This window comes from Dasypus novemcinctus, chromosome 17, assembly GCF_030445035.2.
Source record: "Dasypus novemcinctus isolate mDasNov1 chromosome 17, mDasNov1.1.hap2, whole genome shotgun sequence".
NCBI lineage: Eukaryota > Metazoa > Chordata > Mammalia > Cingulata > Dasypodidae > Dasypus > Dasypus novemcinctus.
Window position 1 is genome coordinate 72,245,142 of NC_080689.1, and position 27,670 is coordinate 72,272,811.

Sequence of the window (27,670 nt, forward strand, 5' to 3'; positions counted from 1 at the left end):
TCCAAAATTTCACCATATTGTGATTTGTGGTGAATTTTTTTAACTATTTTGTAAAGTTTAAATGGAATAAATACTTACAAATGAAAAAGCAAATTTTTCAGTGATTTTCCCTTGTGGTAGAGAAGGATTTCATAAACAAGACTGAAAAGGATATATTACAAAAAAAGGATTTCTTCATTTTCTTCATGTTACAAAGAAACCTTGGCCATGTTCATTTAACCAATCTGTGCTTATTTGTTACTCCTTCCGAACACTGGAGAAAAAAAAAACAGATTTTGTTTTTCAAATTGAATAATATAAATGTGTATGGACAGAATTTTTTTTAAAGTAATGCTACCATAATTTGTTAAGCTGCCTTTTGCCTGCTATTTTGGTCTTTTTTGAAGTTGAAATAATGTTTATTTTTTAAAAAGGGAAAAAGACTCAAAGACTTGACTTCATAGAAATAAGAACTTCTGTTCATGAAAGGTACAAATGGACATCCATCAAACCTGTAAAAACATTTGCTACAAATAAAATAGACAAAGATGCACTCTCTTAAATATATTACTTCAACAAATCAATAAGAAAAGACAAATATCACAACAGAGAAATGGGCAAATGCACAATAATTTCCAGTTAATCATGTAAAGATTTAAAATTATGAATTTAGGAAGTGAGAAGTCATATAATAAATTGGTGGCTTTCTAGAGTGGGTAATTCATTGCCAGAGTATTTTATCCTCTAGGGCATTTCAATTTCTTAGGAAAATACATTTAATCTTGTTCGTATATGGGAAGGGAAGAGAGGCAGATGAAGCATCCTTGCAACTAGTAGTTTAAGAATAACTTGCAGGAAGGGGTTACAAGCTCTCATATGCTAGCAATCTCTCATTTCTCCAATCTTTGAGACCTGCGTCGCCTAGTACTGATTTTCCTCCATGCCCGATGTCTGTGCGTTCAGAGCTTCTCTGACTACTTTATCAAGAAAGACTTGTCTCCTATGATGAGGAATCTATCGTAATAGTGGTCTTAATTTATAAGACTAAAGAGAGGATCTGAAGGGGGATCATAAGCTGTGTCTACTTACGTAATTATAATTATCTTGTTTCTAACCTCAGCCTTTCCATTGTTACCTCCAAATAATGAGAGTACTTCCCTTTGTTATCTCTGAAGGATGATATTTTTTAAGGAGTTTGAGGAAGGAAATGTTTCTCTTATTAGAAATAATCCTCTGGGCCAATTAAGGTTGTGACTTCCTCACCTTCCATCTCCATTGAGTCAAAAAAAGTTCTCTATCCATCTTCACCTTCCAAAATGTTTATTATTCAACTTGTCCCCACTTTTCTTCTTTCTTGTTATCTGTCAGTAAAGGGTACTGTGTTTCATTTATTACTTTGGTGTAATTTCGGTGGGTATTCTGAATAGCCAAGAAATAAATATTTATGACCAATTGCCATGTTTAAACAGAAATATAAATGTTTTTAAACAGCACATGGTAAAAAAGACATGTCTCAAGTTTTTGGTTTTACTTCTACAATTTGTTCATAGCAGGCACAGATATTGGTGACTAAGATGAATATCTTATCTCATCATTCTTAAGAGGAATTAAATATTTGCATGACTTGAACAAGAAAGATAAAAGCTGTCATATTAAAAGCTCAAAACAATTTATGAAAAAATATTTTAGAGAAATCTGGAATTGATTCTGGAGCATAGTTAAGGTTCTCAAGTAAGATTTTACTTATCCATTTTTTTCCAAATCAAACCTACTGGTTATAATTTATAGTTTGAACTAAAATGCTTTTGAATCACAAATTCCTGGACTTTTCTATTTGGCTCCATTATTTTTTTCTATTCTGTAAGTAATGCTGTATTTCTTTCATTAATATAACTTTCTTAGTCTGAAATTTATCAAAATTCACCTAAATCTTTTCACAGTTGTTTTGCCAGCAAGAATCACTCAGAGATATGTGAAATGCTGGTATGTCAGAGATCCCTCTGTAAAAATTATAAATAGTACATACAATTTTTTATCTGTTTACAAACATGTTCTACCAAAACGCTTTAACTATTTCCCATTAATTTGACTTAGAGTTCTAGTATAAAATTTTGACAGTAATCTAACATTTTATATATATATATATATATAATTCTGATTAGCTGACCACAGCATTATTTATGCTTCATTTTCTTTACAATTCAGAAATGGGTGAGAAAAAAATGTTTTCAATAATTTCTTTCAGTGATATTATTTAATCGAGAATCATTTGCCTTGATTTCTCGGTGGGGTCCATTTCCAGATATCTGTCTTTTCGTACTGTAGGTTTTTTTTTTCCTTTGCTCTTTACTTGTTCTTTGTCTAAAATTTGGATTTGAGATAGTTTTAGTTTAGAGACATTGCAGGCCCATGTTCCAAACATTCAACCCCAGACAAAGGCAAGAAGGAACAATTCATATTTTCTGTGGTTTTACTTCTCTAGATCATAGGTTGGCAAACTATGTCTGGCAGGTAGGCCAAAACTGACCATACCAGTTTGTGTAAATAAAGTTTTATTGGAACACAGTTATACCCATTTGTCTGTGTATTATCTGTGATTGCTTTCATGGTATAAGGAAAGAATTGAGTCATTGCAACAGAGAATACATGGCCCCCAAAGTTAAAATGAATTTCTACTTGTCTCTTTATAGAAAAAGCTCTCCAACTCCTGATCTAGGCAACAGATCCATCTGTTTTGTGGTATTGAAATGGAACTACTGCGAGAGTAAGCAGTACAGTGGGAACTTCACTACTCTATAAAACATTTTCTTTCCAAATTAGTGGTGAAAGCCCAAATTTAATAGGTACATGGCCGCCCTGCTTTGAAAGACACAAGAACTGCCACTGGAATTCATCTCGGCAGTGCCTTCAACTTGACTCAACACGTTATCTGCCACAAGTTGTGACTTCAAAAACACCCAATTGTCAAGGATAGCCTACGCACCCATATATATCTCTGCCACCCAGAGTGTGAGGGTACTTTATGCATTTCTAGTAAAGAATCCATCTATTTTCTTCATATGCATGGTCTCATGGGCAGTTCAGAGCTCCTCAAACCAGTCTCATCTTCATTATATCTTAATGATCATCCTCATTTTCTTTTTTCTAATCTATTTTCTAGCTCAGATACAGGTATTCCTGATTTTAAGCACAGAAATTTAGTACCACAGACTATTGCTTAAACTAAATAGGTAATCTTATGGAGCTTGTAACATTTTATTATTATGAGAACTGTTGTAACAATACTCTTGCAAAATGTTGCCATAACAGTAAAAAAGCTTAAGAGTCACTATGTTTTAGGGATAATTAAAAATAATTGTTAAGCACTGTGGGGAAAACAAAAAATAAAAGGGATGACTTTTTCCCTTTAAAAATTCCAATCTTTCTTTGAAATAGAATTAACATATAAGAAGCAATCGACCTGGTAATTAGATGGGCAGCTAGAGATGGGCACCAAATAGAAAGACCTGAACTAAAACTGGAGCTGCCACTGACTGTGTAGCTACAATTCATCACTCTTCAAGCTCTTCATTTGTATTTAACCTGAATGCTTCAGAACAGATACTTGCAACAAGTCTAAATACAGCCATTCACCAACTCCTTGGAAGGCAGGATCAGAACTAATTATGTGACTGCCTGCTCTTGTAGCCTCACTTTCCCGAGGAACCCAATTCCAATTAGATACTCTTGTTTTGGTCTGAATCTTGATGATAAAGAGTATTAGAAACTCTCTCTTCTCCTCCATTTCTCCAACCCAGGGCTTCCCAGTCAAAACTCCTCAGGGGATAAGACTTAGTTCTACAGTTGACACCAAAGAGTCTTGAAATCCCTGTGACGTTATTTAGAATTTTGGAAAACTCTACTTTCTTTGAAGATCTGAAGAAACATGAATGCCCATGATCACTGCTTCATCGTTTTAGCAAGTTTCTCTAGGAAAGCCAGGGAATAAGGCAATGTGAGTTGAACACTTAGCACCACATCAGACACAGCCAACTACCTGATAAGAGTAAATAGCACCATACCCCTCTTCTCTCCCTTACTGCCTGTCAGTGACTTTACAAAAAAGGTGATTTACTTAAAGCCCCATGTAGATGCTGTAACAAATTACCACGAACTTTCTGACTTAGAACAACACAAATTTATTCTCTAGAAGTTCTGGTGGTCAGAAGTCTGAAACCAGTTTCATTGGGCCCAAATAAATGGGTTAGCAAGTCTGTGCTCCCTTCAGAGGTGCTAGGTCATAATCTTTTTCTTGCCTCTTCCAGTTTCTGGGCTGCCAGCATTCCTTGGCTTGTGCCTGCATCACTCTAGTCCCAAACTCCTCTGTCACTTTGTTTCCTCCATTTCTCCTGATTGTGTCCATTCTCCATTTGCTTCTCTCATAAAGATACGTGCAATTGCAATTAGGGTCCACACAGAAAACCCAGGATAAGCTCCCCCATCAATGTCCTTAATTTAATCATGCCTTTGATATATAAAGTAATACTCACAGGTTCCAAGGATTAGGAAGTGAATACCTTTTAGAGGACAGTTATTCAACCCACTACAAGTAAGAAACAGGCTTTTAGCAAGTTGTTTGTACTGGAGCCTAAACTGTTACTTTTGAGGCTGGCAACATCATTTTACAAACTGAATGACATTTACGTCACTCTGATTCATCAGCTTACCATTTGATAAACTGTTATCAATTATGGTCCTAAATGCTTGATAAAAACATTAAAGGAGAGGAAGAGGAGAGGTGCATAATGCATCACATGTCATACCTAAGCAGGCGCTGTGAATTATTTATGTTTGTTTCCCACAGGATCAGGGCTCATAGAAGTTTGAAATACCAGTTTAGGAACTCTATTTAGATAGGCAAAGTATAATTACAGCAATCGCCAAATTTTTCAACCCTTGTGATCAGATCCCTTATTCTTATCTCATATTTCAACTATCTGTAGTCATGCTATAGAAAACAATCAGATTTTGACAACCATACTTCCCTGCTTTATTATAAGATGCAGATAGTTTTGAAATCATAAGTTTGTAGCAACCTAACTTAGCCATCTTTTCTAAGGGATCAACTTACATGTCATTTTATTACAGAACGAACATCACAGTCCCCTAAACACATGGCCACATAATAAAATATGCCAGATTCTTTTGAACATTGGCAATCCACATCACCTTGGTTGAGGTCTGATGGATAACTACCCCGTGAGGGCTTTAGCTCAACGGACTCACACTGTCGTCACATTAGACCCCAATCAGCATGGCAACTATCAGTTTCTTTAGGCCCACCTGCTCTCTTAGAGTGTGGAGAACACAAACTGTATTATATCCATATATGGTATTCTTTCCCCTATTCCCCACATTTTGTGCAACACTGGAGTATGCAGTTATACTAAACAATGGGGAAAAACACAAGCACTTAAAAGAATGGCAGAGCCCAAATGATTTATGGAGGGATTTATGGAAAGCTGTAGGGTGAAACAATAGGTAAAATAAAAGAAGTGTTTTGAGGCAATCTTCCCACTAACAGTTTAGGGAAAGTTTAGTATTGCAGCTGCCCAGGAAGCCTAATTATTCTGGTCTCTGCGGATTTACAAAACATATAGTTGCCTATAACAGAGAAAACAAAGCAAGTGGCAAAACAGTAAAAGACAAACACTTTCTCTTCATTCCAGATATATAAATAAAATTCTTGCCTTGTGAAGAATTACACAAATTCAATAAAGAATGGAAAACAGCAAGCTCTGGTTTCAGTATCACATAAAGTATGTTTTCAAATAAAACAGAAATGTATATAAATAAATACCTTACTGCTATCAAAAGGATGCAAGAAAGATGCTGAAGAAAAATATGAAAGTGAGAGAAATTTAAATTTGTAAAGAATCATAAAGATTAGGAAATCACTATCTACCATAATTGCATATTAATATTTGATATACATTTTATTACAACAGCTGGAATACAGGGTCATTCTTATACATTATTCTAAAATGGTTTACAAAGCACAAGTAGAAGACCTCAAAATACAAAAAATAATAGGCAAAAAAAAAGTGGATAGACAGAAAACTAATATATTTTTGTAATCTTTTAAAGTGTTTGCTTCAGATTTAAGTGTTTGTTATTAGGTTTAGTGATTCAAGATAAGGAACATTTCTGAAATTATTTAAAGGAGTATCAATATACCAATAAAATGAAGCAATTTTTATTTACTGTGATTGGGCCTCTTTCATGTACATGAATAAAACTTTGATCATCGGGATACTGGTGCTCCACTATTTTTTTAATCATCCTCTGGCAGATTTGCCAAAACTGCTCATACAGTAGAGTCCTCCCCAAGTTTTTTTTTAAAAACTTGATTGTTGAAAAATGTCAGTACAATGACAGAGGAAACCAAGAACAGGAAGGGATGAAGTTCAACCCCTGGTTAGGTCGTGGGACATGAAGGAGCATCACTCTTGATGACACAGATCTGAAAAAGAGAAAGAGGTTTTGGAGGGGTTCCACCTTGGAGGGGCAGGCTAGCTGGTTTGGGGTATAGCACCTTTGAGTTCTTACAATTTCAGGGTATTATGAAGTCTATTCTCAGGGATCATCTAGAAGAAATCACCTGAAGCACTGAACTCACCTTTATAGCATTTGAAGCTAAAGGTGAACTGAGTTTGATGGAAGCTGTAACCAAACCTCTAGCTAATTCAGCTTCTGATAAGAGTGGAGATATAGCCCCTTAGCTGAGCAGCAGGTTTGACATGAGCTGGAAAAATTTCAAAGACAGAATAGCAAGTGTCTTTTAGAGGAGAGGATGCACTTTTGACTGAAAATGGGCAAAGTCCTTGAAAAACACAGCTTACCAAACTGAAACAATGTAATCTAGAAAATCTGAATAGCTCTCTATCTGATAAAGAAATTGCATTCATAACAGTAATAAAGTTTTAAAAATATTTCCTCCCAAAAGAACTCTCCAGTCTCCGTTGGAGTCATTGGTGGAGTCTATTAAACTTTTAAAGTATAAATTACACTGATTTTACACAAACTCTTTCAGAAAATAGAAGAAACTCATCTCAACTCATTTTATGAGGCCAACATAACCATGATACCCAACTTAGACAAAGACATGACAAGAAAATAAAAGGCCTTCAACACAATACTTGCAAATGGAAAGCAACAAAATCTAATAAGGTAGCACATCATGTTAAAAGGTTTGTCATAGGAATGCAAGTTTGCTTCGAAGTTTGAAAATCGATTTAATTCAGCAAACAGAATAAGGGAGAGAAATCATTTGATTGCTGTGGTAGTCTGACATTGCTGATGAATTCCAAAAAGAAATAAAATTTATAAATTTATAGAGAAAAGTAAAAGAATCTAGAAATGCCTGCCAATTTTTAAAACGATAGAATTGAAGGATTTGGGCTACACAATTTCAACACTTAAAATAAAGGTGAAGGATCTATGTTTTGTAAGTAATAACAAATCAAGTGCATAGAAAAAAGAAACAAGAGAAAAACTCATTATTTACCATAAGTGACTTAGAACACAGGTGCCAAGCCTATTCAGTGGGAAAAGGAGAGTCTTTTTAGCAAAAGGTCAATGTAACAACTGGGTATCCACTGGGGATGAGGTGGAAGAAAACCTTGAGGCCAACATCATAGTCTTAAGGAAAATTAATAAAGGATGGATCCAAAAGCTAAGCAGACTTTCAGAAGAATACAAAGGATAAACGATTTACCACCATGAGGTGAGCAAAGACTTCTTTGAACACAGAGGACACTAACTATAAAAGAAAATGTATGATAAATTGGACCTAATCAAAACTAAAAACCTCTGCTACACAAAAGACTGTTAAAATTGAATAAAAAACAACCACAGACTAAAGGGAATCATTCACAATCAACGTATCTAACAAACGACTTATGCTTCGGATGAACATATGAAAAACTTCTATAGCTTATCAAGAAAACAAAATTCTCATTTTTCAATGGTCAAAACACTTAAACAACTATTTCATGAAAGAATATAACAGAATGGCTAAAAAAGTTGCATACGAAGGTAGAGAACACGATGAAAGACATTTTGTACAAGTTAAAAATGGTAAGATTTTAAAAGATTGAGGATGTCAAAGTTTAACAAAATGGAGAGCAAATGGAATCCCCTTACACTGCTGGTCAAGTTAAATAGTACATCTTTGCAAAATTGTTTGGCAGCTGCTTATAAGTTAAACATACCTTATGAATCCTCCCAGAAATTCCACTTCTAGGGATTTGTACAAGTGAAAGCACATGTCACCAAAGGACTTGTACAAGAATGCTCATAGCAGCTTTATTTATTCTTAGTAACCAAAAACTGGGAGGAGACTGTAACCTCCAGCAAATAGATAAAACATTTTACAGTAGTGGAATACTACTCAGCCAAAAAGGAGAAAAATAAAGAATGAACTAATGAGCTACTAAGACACACAACATAGATTGATCTTTAAAAAGATTATTTTTAATTAAAGTCAGATAGAATGGTGAATATAATATATGAGTATAATTCCAGTCTTGAAGTTTTGGGAAAAACAAAGTAATCTGTGGTGGTGATAATAATAAGAAAATCAATTGTGGGGTCTGCAAAGAGACATGAGGCAAGTATTTGGGGTGTTCAGAGAACACCAAAGCACTAGAGCAGCTGGAAATGTTCTGTTTTTGCTAGAGTGAAACTACTCCACTAGAGTAGAAGGAAATGTTCTGTTTTCACTACTCTGGTATTTTGATGGGTTTATACGTTTACTAGAAGTCACAAAATTCTATGCTTAAAACCTGTATACTTTATTGAATTATACTTCAGTAAAGTGGATTAAAAACAAGAGGAGGTGAAGCCCTGTATAACCTCACAGCTGTTAAAAATTATTTACATTGCTCTGTAGTTTCTTCCACACCTCATCTGTATATGTATATGTACCTAGATTGCCTGCCATCTTATTTTCTAATATGGCTGTAGATACATTTTGCTTTGTGTCATTTTCACTTCCCATTAGGTAAGAAAGAAAAGAATGCCTTTTTCCATAGTTGTGAGTTTGTTTCATAATAATGTGTTTTGCTTTTTTTTTTTTTTTTTACTACTTTCACTACTAATAATCATAGCCACCATTATGGGCAACCTCTTATTTTCCTGGAAATGTGTTAGCTTAAATGTGTTTTAAAAATGGAAGTGTTTGAAATTGTGTTCTTGCCTCTGAATATTAATATGATCACTTTATAATAAGTTGGGAATTCTATTTCCCCATTATTATTATTTTCTTTATAATTTAGTGACACTTTTGTTCCCTCTCTTTTTTTTCCCCCAGAAACTATAGAAACACTTGCTTTTCATTGTATCATATCCCAAGTGATTGTGTATTGATTAGAATTTTTAGTTGCAGACAAGGGAATCCACTTCAGCTTGTTTTAGAATAAAGGGGTATAGGAATCACTAAAGATAGCTCAAAGAATTATTGGTAGGGCTAAAGAAATGAACTCTGGACTGAACTTCTGAAGGAATGGTTCTTCCATGCTTACATAAAACTGGTCTGCTGAGGGACTGCTGCCTCTTTTATAATTAGGAAGCTTTTGCACTTGGAAAGGGCCACCACTGCTTCAGGCTGCAGTGATACTGTCTGCCCAAAGCAGGAACTGTCATTGCTTGTCACTGACTAAAGAGAACACCAATGAGATAGATTATCCCCTCCCTGCATGATTCTCCTAAAAGGACTTCTTTGCACATCAAAGCAACATGAGTGTATCCACTTGGCTAAGCCTAACTTCCAATGTGCACTCTGTTGGCAAAGGAAGCTAGAAGTGCTGAGGTGCATTTCCTTCCTTCCTTCCTTGTACGCTACTTTGAGAAGGAAGGATTCCATTGCACTGTGGCTAACCTCCCAGATGTGCTGAGAGGATTCGAAAATGTTTAGGCAGCTGTGAATGACATGTATTCAGTAGAGATGGATTTTTGTATTTTAACATTTGTCCTCATTTTCTATTTTCAATATATTTTTATCAGACAAGCATCCTATTCAGTTATCTAATTTTATAACTTGGTAAGGTTTTCTTTAGGGCCTCTTACAGGATTGATTCTTTCAATGGTCCATGGGTGCTGAAAAATTGCATATGATTTTTGTTAGATACAAAATTTTGGCATACTCAGGTAGATGATGTTCAGTTAACTTTCACAAAGCCACGTTCAAAGGTTGATTTCATTAACACTTTCTAATCACTGAGCTACTGTGTGTTTCCTTTTCATTTACCCATCTGGAAATTCACTGCCATCTTACTGAGTTTCAATTCTGTTGTTTATCCCTATGATCAAGTCCCTGCCTATTTCCTCAATTCCCATTCCTTCTTCTCCATCCAGTGTATTCACAGGAAAAATCCAGACCATGGTTAAATTCATCTCTCCATTGGCTCTGGGATTGTACACAAGCAGCTGAATTTACTTCGAGAAAAACTGACACCAACATGAAATCTCACTTTAAATTTAGGTCCACAAACATCAAGTGGGCCCTTAGCAATTTCCAATGATCTTATCACACTTTCCTTGTTAGTTCAAGCTCCCACTCTCACAGAGAGCTATATCCTAACTTTGTCGCCCTCAAAACTCTCAGGGATGATCTTACCTCATATATGAATAAGAAAATATAATCAGAAGAGAATTTATTCATTTTGCCATCACGAAATCCAGCCACATCCCATCTCCATGCTCACATACTCTGCCTTGCCTCTGAGAGCAATTAATTTCCTTCTGTGTTTCTCTTTAAGTATAACCCATTCCCTTACTCTATTCAAGGGTTGCGACCTGGAACATTTCTTTCTTTAGCACTCAATTTTTTTTCTCTTTTTATTGGGTGATTTACTGAGGCATATAAACATGACATTATATTTCCAATCTTTCCAAAACAAACAAACAAGAGAAAAACAACATGCATTGAAACTTCCTCTCTCATATACCCCGTGTGGTTAGTTACCAGTCATAGATTTAGTCCGTTTTGAAGCAAAGTCCTTGAAAGTGATGCCAATGTTTACAGTTTCTTCTTCTCCTCCTTCTATCATAACTTCAACCTAATCAGGCTTCCATCCCATTTGCAATCAAACATTCTCAACAGAGGTGAGTATGCCCTGAAAGTAAGAAAATGAAACTGTCAGGATGCTATGCTTTTATTGGCCCTTTTCCAAGTCCCAGGAAGTTTTCTAGCAATGTTTTCTCATGATTATATGGTTATTGTAAAATTTGCAAAAGAAAGATATGTTTCCAGGAGTTGACAGAGACAGCTGTCTCTTTGACTTCTGGCTTCCTCTCCTGAAACACTTCTCTTGAGTCAGATGGTATTTAGATGGTTAAGGGATGTTGAGTTGAGAAAAACAATGCCATGTCATTGCAACTTAGAAAGAACCCTTAGAATCCTGTAATAAAATGCATGAAAAATAACAGATTTATCGTTGGGTATTTCAAGTCACCTTTGACCTTCTTTATTAAAGAACTGAGAAAAGTTCAGATCAAAATTAAGAGAATATGTAAAAAGCAACCAAAATGAACAAAGATATCTTCAGAAAACATTGAGCCATCAAGAAGCAAATTGCATTTAAAAAAGTGTTCCTGTCACGGCAAAAGCAATAATTCCTTAAGAATGAAAAGGAAGTAATAAATTCCAATAGAAGTAATGACTGATAATCTACATCAAGAAGAGATCATATGGATACATGGAAAACACTATTTGAATTTTTTGCAGAAATCTAACATGTACTAAGATAATTTAAAACAAATACAATGGAGTCATCTGAAAAAACTGCTTAATTTTATCCTCAATTCAGAGAGTAAACAAAATTAGTCCAGGAAAGAAAATTTGACTTCTGAAACTTAAAGATTCTTCCAAAATGAAATAATATCCTAAAAAGTTAATAAACCAATAAGGAGTTGTGAAACTATACCTTAAGAAAAGAGAAACTAACAAAAATAAATAAGATTTAATTACACTATTTAAGAGAATGATCTTTTTGTTCTAAATCTAGAAAAGGAATGTTATATGAAAAGGTATGTTGATAATATTGTCTCCAATGTCCTCCTTTCCTACAGTTTGCATGGACTGTCCTTGCCCATTTAGCCACTTTTGGTCTTTTTCATATTTACATAAGGTGGTGGGGGGGGAAGAATTCTCTTTAATATGTGTCAGCTTTAATTTACAAATGTGCATTAAAAATGAGAATTTAGTCCATTTACAAACGTATCTTGAATAATCATTATTTTCATACTCTTGCGTGTTTTTTTGCCTTATTTATCCATTTCATTCATTTTTCTTTTTCTCCAACATTCATTTTTCCTTCCTTTACTCAGTCTCATTGGCCTCTGCTCTTTAAAATTGAGAAACTCTTTTCAATCTTTAGTCAGTTCCTTCTGAAAAATACTTAAAATCTTTTGTTTATGCATGGGCTAGTTATATCAAAAAATCAATCAATTCTATATTTTATAGAATTTTTGCATGTATTATTTTATTTGATTTTCATAAAAATCCTGCAATGCAGATAAAGAAGCCTTCCCATCCTATACACTACTAAAACTCTTAATCCTTATCAAGCTTCATTCTTATCATTAGTCTCTTCACTCTCAACCAATTTTCTCTGATAAGAACAGAGAATGAATGGTACAGCTCTGTCCATGGGAAAACCAACATTAATTTGATGTACCTATTCTCATCACTTACATTTACGTCTGCATAATGATTTGCTACTTTGAAAATAAGGCATTTCCCAGTGGTAGTGCTGATTCAGATGGGGTTTCAGAAAGAGGGCTGGGAGAAGAAATTGCATAATCACAGTGAAAAGGTATTACAAATTAAATTGTGATGGAGGAGCTAGGATAAGCAGAAATAGGTCTCATCCTAGAAGTTGCTAAAGGATAATTTTGCCATTAGATCATTTTACATACTCTGACACATTTTCTGACACCTAATGAAAATTGGCCTTCTGTCCAGCATATTTAGCCAGAAAAGAGCATCAAAGTATTTTTAAAGGGAATGACACGTTTTCTTAGAAAAAAAATGTGTTTAACATATCATTTTTAGTAAACTCTGATTTGTATGAAGTTCTAAAATTTAGATATTGATAATAAGTAAAGACGCAAGAAGTTTGTGATACAACACCTGGGATTAGATAAAAAATGCCCCTTTTTATCCTTCTTTCACTCAGTTAAGAAGAAAATCAAGCAGCATATTGAGTGCCTGTGAATTTCAGGTATTACATGAAATATACTTACATATGCTTCCATTTAATCTTGTCCATGTAAATTATTTATTTTTATACTTAATATATTGTTTAAAACACTATGATGAAGACATATTTTAAAATGGCCAAAAACAGAACATTCAGCAGGCATGATATTTCAAAACACTCACATTTTATAAAATTAGATCAGTTTAGAAGATAGAAAACTAATATAAAGTCTATCTTGTTATAATAGAAAATAACAATCCCGAAAAAACAAGCATCCTCTAGAATAGTGGTTCTCAAAGTTTGGTCCTTGGTTCGGCAGATTCTTCACTCCAGGGAAATTGGTAAAAGTAGAAAATATTGGGCCCCACCCCAGACCTATTATATCCAGCATTCTGTGGTATCAGCTCTCTAGGTGATTTAGGATGTTTGCTCAAGTTTGAGAAGCGTTGCCCTAATCTTTGCTTCCATCCTTCACTCCATCTTCCTTTCAACCTACAAAAGAATTTCTTGGATTATATTTTCTTCTAGAATTGATTCTTGATTTTTCTACACCATCTTTTGGTTTTAGTGTACTGTGGGTGAATTTCTTCACCTCCCATCCCAGAGTAGTATTTTTCTTCCTCCTAAGAGCTTCTGTTTGAGGGCTGACTATTATTTGTTATATCTGCTTTTGCAGGGTCTGAGAACTGGCAATGAGTAGTTAAGGGAAAGCTCAGCTGGATCTATAGACAGTCATAATAAGTTGGCATGATTTTTGCAATTTCTTTAAACACCTCAAATCCAGGATTGCAAGGGATGGAAACGTAGAACATTTTCTTTCTTAGGGAATGGAGATTTTGCCCTTATTTCTCCAATTGAGTATGGAGTCCTAGAATCTTTTTGAACAAAGCCAGTGGTGGCAGACAAATGCTAAGACGGCCACCCTCCACTCACGATTTCAACCTCCAAGTGTTCACATGTGCGTGTAATTCCCTCACCTTGAATTTAAGCAGGACCTGTGATTTGCCTCCAACCAACCAAATATAAACAACGGTGATGGGATACCACTCCCCTGATTTTGTTATGTTACATAAGACTCCATCTTAGCAGACCAGAGCTAGAGACTTCCGTTGCAGGCTTGGCACATTAAGTGGCTGTGTGGGAAAGCCCGCATGGCAAGAAACTGCAGACAACCCTTAGAACTTGAGGGCAAACCCCAGCCTCCAGTGAGCACAAAAGGAGAACTGTCAGTCAGACCACAAGGAAATGAATTCTGCCGGCAACCTGGATGTCTTTGGAAGTAGATTCTTCCCCAGGGGAGCTTTCAGATGAGACTACAGTCCAGCAACACTTACTTCATTTCACACCCTTCACATCCTGACAGAACCCTGACAGGATGCTGACAGGCTTTGTCTACACTCCTGACCTACAAATCTTATGAGATAATAAGTCCATGTTATTTTAAGCCACTAGGTCTGTGGAAGTTTGCTACATAGCAATAGAAAACTAATACACTAATCTTCACTATTTTTCTACCCTTGTTTCACTCTTTCACTTTTCCGTGTCGGCTTCCTGAGAAGTTTTCAGTCAAACTCTTACCAGTGGGCTCTTTATCTCCCTCTTCCCTCCAGGTGGGACAATTCCTCCATCATATCTTGGCTATTTTCTCTTTTATGTTCAACCCTGTTTATAGAAGAAATAATAAGCTATGGGATGCCACAATTACATCGATTCCTCTGTCTCCCATTTTCCTCACAAAAAGGGGGAAACAAATCCCAAACCTTAGAAATGTCTCTGTATCTTAGGAACTCTGTGGTGATTGAGAGAGACTTCTTCAGACATTTTCAAGTCTTCCCTAATTATCTCCTTCATCAGCTTTTCTCCAAATAAAAAGCCTTTGTGACATTGTATTCCATTAACTTCTCTGCACTGCTTCTGGGAAAGCTGAGGTAGAAACTGAACCATGGATATTGGTATATTTTCTCTCTCTTTCCCCAGCCACTACTTGAAAAAAAAAAAAAAGTCATAAGATTGTGACTCTTCCTTAGTTTCAGTAACGTAGGTATTGTTTGCTAGTTTCCATCTTATTTTTTGTTCATTTTTTCGGCAAGGATAATGTCTTTTTGAAATATTTCATGTCCTGAAAATCTTCTTGCCCTCTGGCTTCCCTCCCATTGAATCAATGGGTTTCAGTGCTGCAAGGGAAGGATGAATTATCAGCTAAAGTAACAAACCATTTCTCAACTTTGACTGTTATTTCTTCTTTATCCTTTGCAAGGCAATATTTTTGAAAGCCAAGCTTTGTTAAGGAAGGGGAAAAAAAAGGCTTTTATAAATTCCTTGAGCTACCACTAACTTATCAAGAGGAATGTTTATATATTTGAATGTAATATTTTCTAGGAGCCAGTGTTTCTCCAAGTGTGGTCTCTGGGCCAGTAGCTTTAGCATCCTAGGAGAACTTGTTAGAAATGCAAATACTTGGATTTTTCCTAGAACTACTGACTCAGAAATTCTGGACCTGGAGCTCAGAAAGCTTTCCAGGTGATTTCAATGCATAGTAAAGTTTGAGAACCACATTTATGGTGATAAGTAGTAAGTGAAGATAGAGATAAGTGATGATCTGACATAAAGAAAATCACTGAAACATGCGAAGGAAAATGTTCCACCTTTCCAGCCTTGGGGACAGTGGAATTGGAGAAGTGAGAGGTTGCAATTAGTGGAAATATCCAGAAATATTTGGTGCCAGTCACCTGCTGTCCTGGGCATAGCTTGGAGTTGGAGTGGGATACAAGTCTTGAGAGAAGTACCCTACTTACTTAGCACTACGTTTAAAATGGCACCTGAGCAATATAGCATGGTTGGCAGAGGGGTCTTGTGAGACAGCTCTCCAGTGTAGTGCTGCTAGTTCTCCATGGGAACTGGGTTTTGGAAGAGGAGGTTGTTGAGGGGGGAGAACTCAATGACAAGTGACAATACCAGACAAATCTATAATCACTTGTCAGTATCCCTGGGCACCAGCACACATCTGAAGGCCAAAAAGGGCCTGCTAAGCCACAAACCCAGATAAGAGGTGGGACAGCTCAGCTGGAGAGCAGCAGAGAAACAGATTTACACCCCTTACCAACCAGCATGACTATCAGGACTCTTCCTCTACACCAAGGAACCACATAGTTAAAGAAGATAAATAAATGGGGAAAACTGTATATGAGAATTGGATTTTGAGTTGATATTTACCAAAAAGGGAATGATTTAAACTGAAAGAGGTTTTTAAACCAGTGGTCACTGAATTACCAGTAAGTGGCAATCTCCCATCCTGCTCCCAGTTGGGGTATAGGTACATGGAGATAATACAATCAGTAATTGAAAATAATGCTACTTTTAAAAAACTTAATATATGTTTCAGTTCAGTATTCAATCCTGATGCATTTGGTTAGTTTTTGAGGACAGGGCTTTTGGATTCAACTGCTTGCCATTTTACTTGCTTTTGGCATATTGAATATTAAACTTTGCTTCTCAAGGACAAAACATAAAGTTATATTTTATTTCATTTTAGATAAGTTTTACATCCTTGACCAGATATGATGCAGTTCATTTAGTTGTAGTATAACCTACAAAACTATAAAAATCTAGCTAACATTAAATATACAGTTAACCTGGTTACGACTGACAAATTATTTTAAAAATATATACATCATTGGTGAACAAGAATTCTTTTACTGGTCACATTGAATTGCATGTATTTTCCCTGAACTTTTCCATTGAGCTTTATCTTCAGCTAATATGTCTTATAGTTATTACCCTCTACATATTGCTACCATACTTAACGGTACCTTCCTTGATGGTGACAATGATTGTTGTAAAGATATTTTCAGAACAGTCATAACATAAACTATCCACCTGCATTCGTAACTTCAGAAGCTTCTTAATATGTAAATTATTTAGGTAAGATTCAGATCCTGATTGTCTTTACTTTTTTTGCCTATAGAATTATGAATATACTGAGAGAAGTTCACACCTGAGTATAGGAATGTGAGAAGAAAAGTATCCTAATTGCATATGATTCACAATATATTTTGCATTATTTCTTTATCCTAATCTAAGCTCTAGGAGCTCCAAGATGGGGAAAAGGTAGCTACTTTTAAGTAAATTGTTCACAACACCATTCAAAGAAAAATATGTAAACAATAACAATAAATAATAACTTCTAAAAATGGTATATATGTAAACACACACACATATACTTTTATCGTAGGAAAAAGACACACTGAGTATGCTCGAATGCCTTGAAAAGGTCAGGGGACTTCATAAAAAAGGTAAAATCTGTGCTAAAATTATAAAACCCTAAAGGAACAAACAGGAGAAGCATTCAAGGTCAAGTTCCATTCTGATTTTACTTCTGAAAAAGACTTGGAATTCAGGATGAAATACTCCCTGGCAAGCTGCAGGGATGAGAATGAAGAACCACAGTTGTTGAATCAGGGAAACAAAGGTGGAAAGATACTGATTGGTCGTTCTTCATCACTGAAATAAAGACACAGCGAAACTGCCATTAGGGTTAATTAAAAGGAGAATCTCGTCAGATACGGTTGGTAAATCCTGGAGTGCTTTGTGAAGTCCCTTTAATCTCCTTCCTAAAAATAGGCTAGACTGGCTGAGTTAGCTGCCTTTAGCTGCTGCATTGTTAAGAAGAAAGGGGAGCACGAACATGGTAATTATTAATAGTCAGAATTTGTATTCCTGCAGTAGCATTGCCTCCAGCAGACCAATCACCTTTTTTTTTTTTGAGGTACCGGCAGGCGGGAGTTGAACTGGAGCCTCATATGTGGGAAGCAGGCACTCAACTGCTTGAGCCACCTCCATTCCCTACTTTCTTTTAATTATTAAGCAACCAAATAAAATTGCCAACTAACAGAATGTATAAAGCATATCTCATAATATTAGCACCAGTTGAGTTCACAAAAATATGAACTTGAGTAAATAAGGATTTCATTTTTTAATAAACCAGAATTGCAAAGATCTACTCTCTGATCCATGCTATTAGTATGTGGCTAATAAATTTTCAAACTGAACTGACCTTATCTGAAATACAGTGACAAATACATTCTATGTGTGGTATGGACTGGATGATGGCAGAGTTGACCTCAATGACAGAACTTAAAATATCCTTGATAGGACTTTACCAGCATCATTCTATCCCAATTTATTTATTTTTTGTCTTTATTTTTTTGATATCACATTCAAAAAATATGAGATCCCCATATACCCCCCACCTCCCTCACCCCACTCCTCCCCCCATAACAACAATCTCCTCCATCATCATGAGACATTCATTGCATTTGGTGAATACATCTCTGAGCACCGCTGTACCTCAGGGTCAATGGTCCACATCATAGCCCACACCCTCCCACAGTCCACCCAGTGGGCCATGGTAGGACATACACTGTCTGATAACTGTCCCTGCAGCACCACCCAGGACAACTCCAACCCCCGAAATTGCCCCCACATCACATCTCTTCCTCCCATTCCCTACCCTCAGCAGCCACCATGGCCACTTTCTCCACACCAATACTACATTTTCTTCGATTACTAATCACAATAGTTCATGAATAGAATATCAGTAAGTTCACTCTAATCCATACTCTATTCCTCCATCCTGTGGACCTTGGAATGGTTGTGTCCACTCCACCTCTATATCAAGAGGGGGCTTAGATTCCACATGGATAATGGATGCAATTCTCCTGCTTTCAGTTGTAGGCACTCTTGGCTCCCTGGTGTGGTGGTTGACCTTTTTCACCTCCATGTTAGCTGAGTGAGGTAAGTCCAATTTAGATCATGGTCCCTCTGTGTCTTTCAATTCTCTTAGAAATAATCCCTGAAGCTCTAGCCCAATGATCTCAGTACAAGCAGCTCTGTTCCCCAAATACAGTACAAGGCCCCCAAGCTTGTCCAAAAGCCTGAATGTTGTTACACAAAAACTTTAGAATTACTGATCAGTGTGCTATTGTGTTCATCAGAATTCTTATTCTTTCCTCATAACATGCTATACCCAATGGAAGATTTGTGAGAAGCAACCCACTCTTAATGGATCTGAGATGGGTCCAGTGCAAGTGAAGAGCATATTCTGATTGGTAATAACAATTTCCTAAATTACTTTGTGTAATGAAAATCTCCACTTATCATATAGACAACTAATTCTTCTGTTAGTTCTGCATGCAGCTACTTAACTCACAATCAATTAAACTATAGTTCTATCCACAGCCCTTCTTTTCGTGTCTTTCTCTACCTCTTTGTACACATGTGGCAGTTTGATATTATTTATGAATCCCCCAAAAGAAAAAGATTATATTTGTAAAATGGTCTGTTCCTCTGGGTGTGATACCCATTGAATGCACGAGATGCAGCTGACACGTCTTGATTAAATTACCTGTTAAGATTAGGACATTTCAGTCCGGGAGTCCCAATGTTCTCAAACAGAGGGGAGGGTGTCTCCTAATGGGGGAGGACAGACTAGTGTGTCAAGCCCTCAGCATTATTGCAAGTATCTGTGAATCTTTTCCTTCAAGCAGTGAAGCTTGGTTATCACTGTGGACCCTGAGGGATGGGGGAGAAAGGAACAGAATAATGGAAGAGAAGGAGATTGGGAGGCAATGGAAATGTTCTACATGAGCATTCAATGATGGATACAGGCCATGTTAAATTTCACCAAAAATTTATAAAAGTGTACAGGCTAAAATGTAAACCATAATGTAAACTACTGGCCATGGTTAGTAGCTATGATTCAATATTTATATATCAGTTGTAGCAAGTGTAACATCCACATGTAAAAAGATCATTTTGGGGGAAGGAGGAAAAAGGGGGAGGATGTTAGATATATGGGAATCCCCTATATTCTATATGTGACTTTCCTAGGACCTAAAACTTCTTTGAAGACAAAATGAAATAAAAGAGTGGAGGGTAAGACACTGAGGAAGAAATGGAAGAGACTGCCTTGCCCGTGTACATACAGGACAATGCCTATTACAGTGATGAAAGGTAAAATGAAAAAAAAAATTTTTATAGTATTTTTCATTTTTTAATACCCCAATTTTTAAAATTTATTTTAATTTTTCTAAATTATTATGTATTCTATTTCTAATCTTTAAACGTATCATTACTATTTCTTTCTCCTATTAAATGAATTTGGCAATATATTAGGCTTCATTTTTGAAGAAGTTTTGAATCACAGAGGGGTTCAACTACGGCAGGGGAGGAGGATTGCTGTGTGGTATCATTGATGGGGGATGCATGGGAGGAAGTTCTCCTATGTTCAGATGTTTGTTGGGTGTTGTCACAGTGGGTGGAGATTTGGGTGACAACTGAGGGAAAGCTGGGTTCCCATCCTGGGGAGCTCTGTAACATTCCCCAGTGGAACAGCAACAATCCCTGAGGTGCAAGGGCAACGACCAGTGAAGAAGGATAGTCCAATGATGGGCCCTTGATACTTAGGTTTATGAACCTGTTGCACTTGAAATTTCAACTTGGCATAGTGTTGCAAGGTATCTAAGAGTTTCCACCTGAGAGGCTCCATATTGTTCAAATGTGGCCACTCTCTAAGCCAAATTCAGAATGTAAATGCATTACTTTTCCCCCAGCATAGGATGTGACTCCCAGGGATGAGTTTTCCTGGTGCCAAGGAATTACTACCAATCACTGGCTAGTGATGCAACTAGAAAAAGACCTTGAATAAAAAGGGGAAATGGTAAAGACAAATGAGTTTATATGGCTAAGAGATTTCAAAATGAGTCAGGAGGTCATCAGATGGGTAGCACTTACGGACATCTCACTAGGATCTCAGAGACAGCCAAAGTAGATACAACCCTAGGTAGTGGTGCTCCTATGGGCTATGGAGACACCTAGGTTCTATAGTCATGGCAGATGGCTCTGGAGTTTGGTGCCATACCAGTGGGCTCTACTTTGGAATTTGTGCTCCTGAGTGTAGCAGCATTGGACTCAGATGTGACTTCTCTATACAGGCCTCTTCTGTCCCTTTTATTGAACCTGTGGTTGGTGCTGGGGTTGGTGCATGCCCAGAAGACTTGAATCTCTGGGCTGTTCATGTGCCAGTTGGGCTATGAGCCTCAGCAATGTTGCAGCACCTACTGACCAATTTGTTGGACTTACCCAGGTCAGCTAACAAGGAGGTGAGGATGGTGAGGATGGACAACCACCACATCAAGGAACTGAGAGAGTTTACAGCTGTGGGCATGAGAGTCCCATCCACCGGCTGTGTGGGTTCAAAGCCCCCTCTAAATTGAGAGTTGGAGTGGGTATCGCCAGCCCAGGGTCCTCAGGATGGAGGAATAAAATATGGATTAGAGTGGACTTACTGGTATTCTACTATAGAATTATTGTGACTCTAGCAATGGAAAAAATAATATCATTGATGTGGAGACAGTGGTCATGGGAGTTGCTGAAGGCAGGGAGAGGGAAAGTGAAATATGATATGGGAGCATTTTCAGGACTCGGAATTGTCCTGAATGATATTGCTGGGATAAATGCAGGACATTATATATCCTGCCTATCCCACTGAATGGGCTGGGAGAGAGTGTAAAATACAATGTAAACTATAATCCATGCTGTGTATCAGTGCTCCAAAATGTACTCATCAAATGCAATGAATGTATCACACTAATGAAAAAAAGTCATTGATGTGGGAAAAGAGGGGGAAGTGGGGAGTGGGGCGCATGGAAACTTTCTCTATTTTTTAATGTAATATTTTATGTGATCTATGTATATTTTTAAAATAAATAAAAATATGTATTAAAAAAAGATTAGGGCTTTGATTCAACCACATCAGTAAGGCATGACTCAGGGTTGAGTTTCCACCCCCTTGGTGGGCTGATATAAATGGTCATTCACTCAAGAAGACACACAGGAAGAGAGAGCTCAATAGACACGGAAGTAGAGAGATTTTGGTCAATTTGATCCTGCCATGTGACAGAAGAAGACTCAAACAGCAGGGTCCTGGGAAGAGAAATGATCCCTATGATAGCCTACAGCTGAGATTGGAAGAAGCTGGGCTCATGGAGCCTTAAGAAGAAGGAAGGAGAGACCAGGAAGAGATTGCCCGCCATCTTACTTCAACACGTTTCAACAGACTTCAGTGAGAAAGCAGCTTGGGTTGGGCTCATTAAGGCCTTGTAACTGCAAGATTTTACCCCATATAAATACCCTTCATAAAAGCTAGCAGATTTCTGGTACTTTGGTTTAGCACTCCTTTAGCTAATATAACACACATAAAATAGTTTTGTTCGCTTATTCAAAGTGAACTCACCCTTATATTACAACCCTCCTAATCCTGTTTATCCTAAGCAGCTGTGACAATTGAACAATCTATCATTGTAAATGAACAAAGAGGGAAGCTGTTATGAACTGTGGCCTGTGAAGCTGTGTTGTATTTACACCATATGAAAAAGTGTATGAAGGAAGAATATGAGTTGTTATGAGCTGGAATGTAGGGTGGATGCCCCTGCTAGCCACATCATCTTGCAGTGTTTTCTAGAAATGGATTTATAATATCTTTTACTCCTAGACTTCACTAATCTTATTGTTGTCTCCAATATTTGATATGAGTATTTTATACACACCACAAGCCTTAGAATGTGCTCAACAAAGGGGGTGATATCCATACATCCTAAACATAAATAAATAAATCATCTGTAGTTTTTGTATAACATGATTTCTGTTTAATTTCTCATACTTCTTTGTGGTCTCCTATAAAGGTGATTTCTATGAATGTTTCTATGAGTACCTCAAAAAATGTTCTAAGAATGTTCTATAAATGGTCTCAAATATAATGCTTTCTCTCCATCTCATGTAAGTCAGGTGTTATACACATAAAACACTTAAATTTTCCTTATTTTCATTTCTTGATCCATCACGTTTCTGAAAGTGATATAGCTAAAAATTCCCAGCATAAGTGTTGGTTCATCTATTTCTTATCTTTACTTTGATAATTATTGTTTTCTATCTTTTGAAGCAAGGCTGTTAGATCCACTTATGTGCACTACTATAATACCGTCATCATCCTATTTTACCAGAATATTCTATTACATTTTATCTCCAATAATGCTTTTCACCTTCAGTTTTATTCTGTTCTAAAATTAATTTTATTATCTAAGCCTTTTTTCTTCCCCACCTGTTATAGTCACTTCAAACCATTATTTAAATTATATCATTTTTGTTTAAAGTGTGCCTGCTTAAACTACATAGTTTTGAATCTTGTGTCCTGTCCAAGGGTAGCTCCGTTTTGGTTTAATCCATGTAATTTCTTGTGATCGTTATTACATTGGGATACGTCCGTCTTTTTATTCAGGCTTTCTCTATTGCATATTTTCCTTTATTCCTTCCCATAAGTTCCTTCCCATACTCTCATCACCCTCTTTTTTCCTGGCCTTAATGGTAACATTTAGAATTATAATTCTGCATAACGATTTGAGGGGGCAGATGGGGGAATTATTGCATAGTTTCCTTCTGAATTTATTTCCTCTTCTTCCTCTTTTTCTTTAAGAATTTAATTTTTTTAAAAATTAAAGTTAATAGATCACAAAGAATGTTACATTAAAAAAACATTAAAAAAACACGTCATTTTTGTAAACTGTATTTTTTGAAGATACATACATCACACACAAAAAATGTAACATTAAAAATATGAGGCTCCTGTATACCCCCACCTCCCCACCCCACTCCTCCCACACCAACAACCTCCCCCATCATTGCGGCACACTCATCGCACTCGGTGGACACATTTTGGGGCACTGCTGCACTACTTCTTCCTCCTTTTCTACCTTGTTCTATTTCTGTCTGAATATATGTATTTCAATATTTCATTTCAAAGATAGTCTAACTAGATGTAAAATTAAAGGATAGAAGTTATTTTCCCTCAAAACTTTGAAAATATGACTCTATTTTCTTCTGATACCCAACATATTATTGAGTCTGATGTTATTCTGATTGTTAATTTTGTGATCAGATTTATATTTTAGATTTTTAAAGCAATTTTATTATTGTCATTATAGCTTTGTTATAATATGAAAACATGATTGTTTTCTCCTCTAAGATGTTTGGCAACCTATAAACATTTTCAATGTGAATTATTCCATATTTTCTATTTTCTTAGTTATGGAAAATTTGTGGTCAACATTTCATCAAATACATTTTTCCCTTTCATTCATTTTTATTATGATTATTGGATTCATAAGTATAATTCTTCCTCCCATATATCTTCAATTTTTATTATTTTTTTACATTCTGTATGACTTTCTAATATTTGTGCAGTGTTATTCCTCATTCTGACAGTACAGCACACTTACTCAGTTTCTGTATATGTCTGTTCTACTATGAATCCTACGTTTTGGGCCCTTGATTTTTATACTTATTACATTTTTCTGGTGGTTTGCTGGATACAGTTTATTAGTTCAGTCTTCAGTGTTACTGAAATCAGAGGTTATTATCTCTGTTTGACAGATTATGAGGCAAAAATCTTGTACCTTCCACTTGGAGGAAGAGAAATTAAGTACCGACTAAGAAATTTATCATATAAAAATCCATCTGACCTTAATGTCCATCCCTTGCAGATACTCCATTTCACTTTATCTTTATATTTAGAGGAAGGCATAAAGTCAGTGAAAAAGTAGCTCTTAGGCAATATCAAGAATTTAATCTTTGGTTTCTAAACTATTTTAGATTGACCGTAAGGGTAAACAACAAATATTTTGTTAATTTAAAATCATTTTTTTAGAAGAGAAAGCATGCTAGTGCCCACGTGGCAAGCCGAGTGCCCACACGGTGAGATGAGCTCGCAAGTACCCATGTGGCCAGCCGAGTGCCCACGCAGCAAGCTGAGTGCCGGCACCATCAGCCAGTGCCAGCCAAAGTCAGTCACGCAGCAAGATGATGACGCAACAAAAGAGAGACAAAGGGAGAGTCAAGGTTAAGTACAACAGAGACCAGGAACTGAGGTGGCGCAATTGACAGAGAACCTCATCCCCAGGATTGAATCATGGTGAACCCTAGAGGAAAGAGAGAAGACAAAAAAGAGGAATAGGTACAGAAGATCACACAGCAAATGGACACAGCAAAAACAGAAGGGTGGGTAAGGGAGAGGGGAACAATCTATTTTTTTTAGTTTGCTAACAGTATGTTTTCATCATAATTAAATTAATTTCATCCAATAATAACATCAAAAAATATGTAAAATACAGAATGAATGGAAGGCATAGCAGAGTCTCATGAAACTATAGAGACATAATTAATTAATGGAAATTTCAAATGTTCACACTGATGCCCAGATGATCTTAGTTTTTGCCATGATGTGAATAAATTTGCTTTTAAATAGCCAATGGTTAAGTTAAATAATAGGAAAGACCAAATAAATTGATTTTTTTTGTTTTGTTTTCTGCATTAAAGCATATTTTACCTGTTTAAATAAAATAAATATCTGCTGCTAAATGCATGTCACTTACATTTTAAAATCTATGTTATCTGTTGTCTTTTGATCATATTCAGTGATATTGTTTTGTATTCTGACATTTAAAGCAATATAAATTTCAAACTACCCTTCTGAGGATTGTACTTTCAAATATTTTAACACCTCAGTGGTTTCTCATTGAACCATAAATATATTTATATTCATTTTTCAAGGCATTTAGACTATGGGAATCTCGTAATAAGATGTAAAAATATGATTATCAGAGCATAATTTTTGCTTGTATCTATGTATGCATAATGAAGGGAAGGAAAAATGTTTTAACCAAAGTGAATTTCTATAAATAATCATAAAATGGAAGGAAGGAAAATAATTAATGACTTCCTCCCAGTGTGATATTTATACAAACCTCTTGACAGGATGAAGCGACAACTCCCAAGCCTCAATTTGTGGTAAGTGTTTTCATATGGTAATGGCTGAAATAACTCTAAATTTAACAAATTTTCAGACCTGCTACTTTTTACGTCTCCAGTATTTTCTAGTTGCTCTAGCAGTCATCAGTTTATCTTTTATCACCTTAGTGATTAAAGATGGGCATTACAGTTCATCATATTTACCTCATAGAATGTTCAGATTGTCATAATATACATCAAGATGACTTCGTGTTGTGTCATAAATAGAATCAAATGAGAAACAAGGAAATTTACTCTGCCATATAAATGCCAAAGCCAGGCAGTCTTTCAAGAGCATGGGGGAGTTCGTTACCTAAGTAGGTTTATTTGGAAGCACTCAGAAAAAACCTCTCCTTAAAAAGGAATTTTGTCCATTCTGCCACAGTGCCTGAAATTTCACATTTAGAATTCATTCTTTTGGCTGAAGACATTGGACTTCCTGAAACTCCTTTTTAAAATGCACATACCTCTGTAAATGCACGTAATAGCTCCTCATTTCATCTCTGCTCATTGCTGTTCATTGATCAATTGATTTAGTCAACAAAGTATAATCTCATCACATTTGAAACATTTTCAGTTTGGGTGTTGTAGCCTTCTGATATCTGACCCTCATAATTATTACTTCATAGATCCCATCATACAAATGACAGAAAGGGTTCTCCATGTGATAGCATGTGTCATCATACTGAAGTTGTATTACCCTCGAAGTGAGATTTATTTAGGTTTGTGAAATATGAAAATAGATTTTTATCTTCTCACTCCCCAATCATGCCTCTCTGTTTAGGGCATTTATCTTCTTCCTGTGCATTTCTTTATTCTAATTACAATATATACAGATTTAATGGCAGCGTTGTGAACATAATGGGAAATTAATGGGAAGAAATTTATAAAGCTCTAAAAGAAAAACCTAATTTGGTTCTGAGTCGCTATATGACCTTGGTCATTGACTCTAAACTGTATCATTCCTGACCTTGAGATGGCATGGGTGTGTTCGAAGGAGTGTGCGGTGGTTAAAAGAATTTTCTAAAATTATGTCTCATTATTAAAATTGCCTAAGAATGCTTTATCATTTGGTTTCAGTAATCACTCATGTAAAAGTGAAGAATAAATAATTTCACTTAATACCTTCTGAGCCTAGTTATATTGGAGAGAGAATACTTTGAGCATATTTTTCTGTTTATTCTGTGATTTTTATTTCAGCTCAACTGATCCAGCTCTTATGATATTTTCAGGAATTTACTTTTTCTTATCAGATGGTATATTTTATCCAAATTTGCATATGTTGTTCCTTTACATGTTTAAGCACGTCCATATCTATGGTTAGATGAACTACTTTATACCAAACTTTGCCTTTTTGGTTGTTCTTTTGTCTCTTTATTCTTGATTAGGCTAGGGAACCCAATAACTGCCATTACTTTTTTTTCAGAATGAAATACATCAGAAAGAAACATGATTTAAAAAATAATTAATAAATTCTTTTTTATAAAGCTCACACTTAGGGGGGACTATCAATTATTTATTTAGTAGTTTTATGAAAAGTTACATACGCA

General features: G+C 36.0%; 1 long non-coding RNA gene across 1 annotated transcript; it reads right to left on the bottom strand.

Moving 5' to 3' along the window:
- Positions 1–204: 204 nt before the first annotated feature.
- On the bottom strand, positions 205–26,187 carry LOC131273869 (uncharacterized). The gene is made up of 3 exons (XR_009181038.1): positions 26,078–26,187; positions 10,985–11,135; positions 205–253 (listed from the first exon to the last, which is right to left on the bottom strand). It is a non-coding gene; the product is annotated as an uncharacterized lncRNA (long non-coding RNA).
- Positions 26,188–27,670: the final 1,483 nt, after the last annotated feature.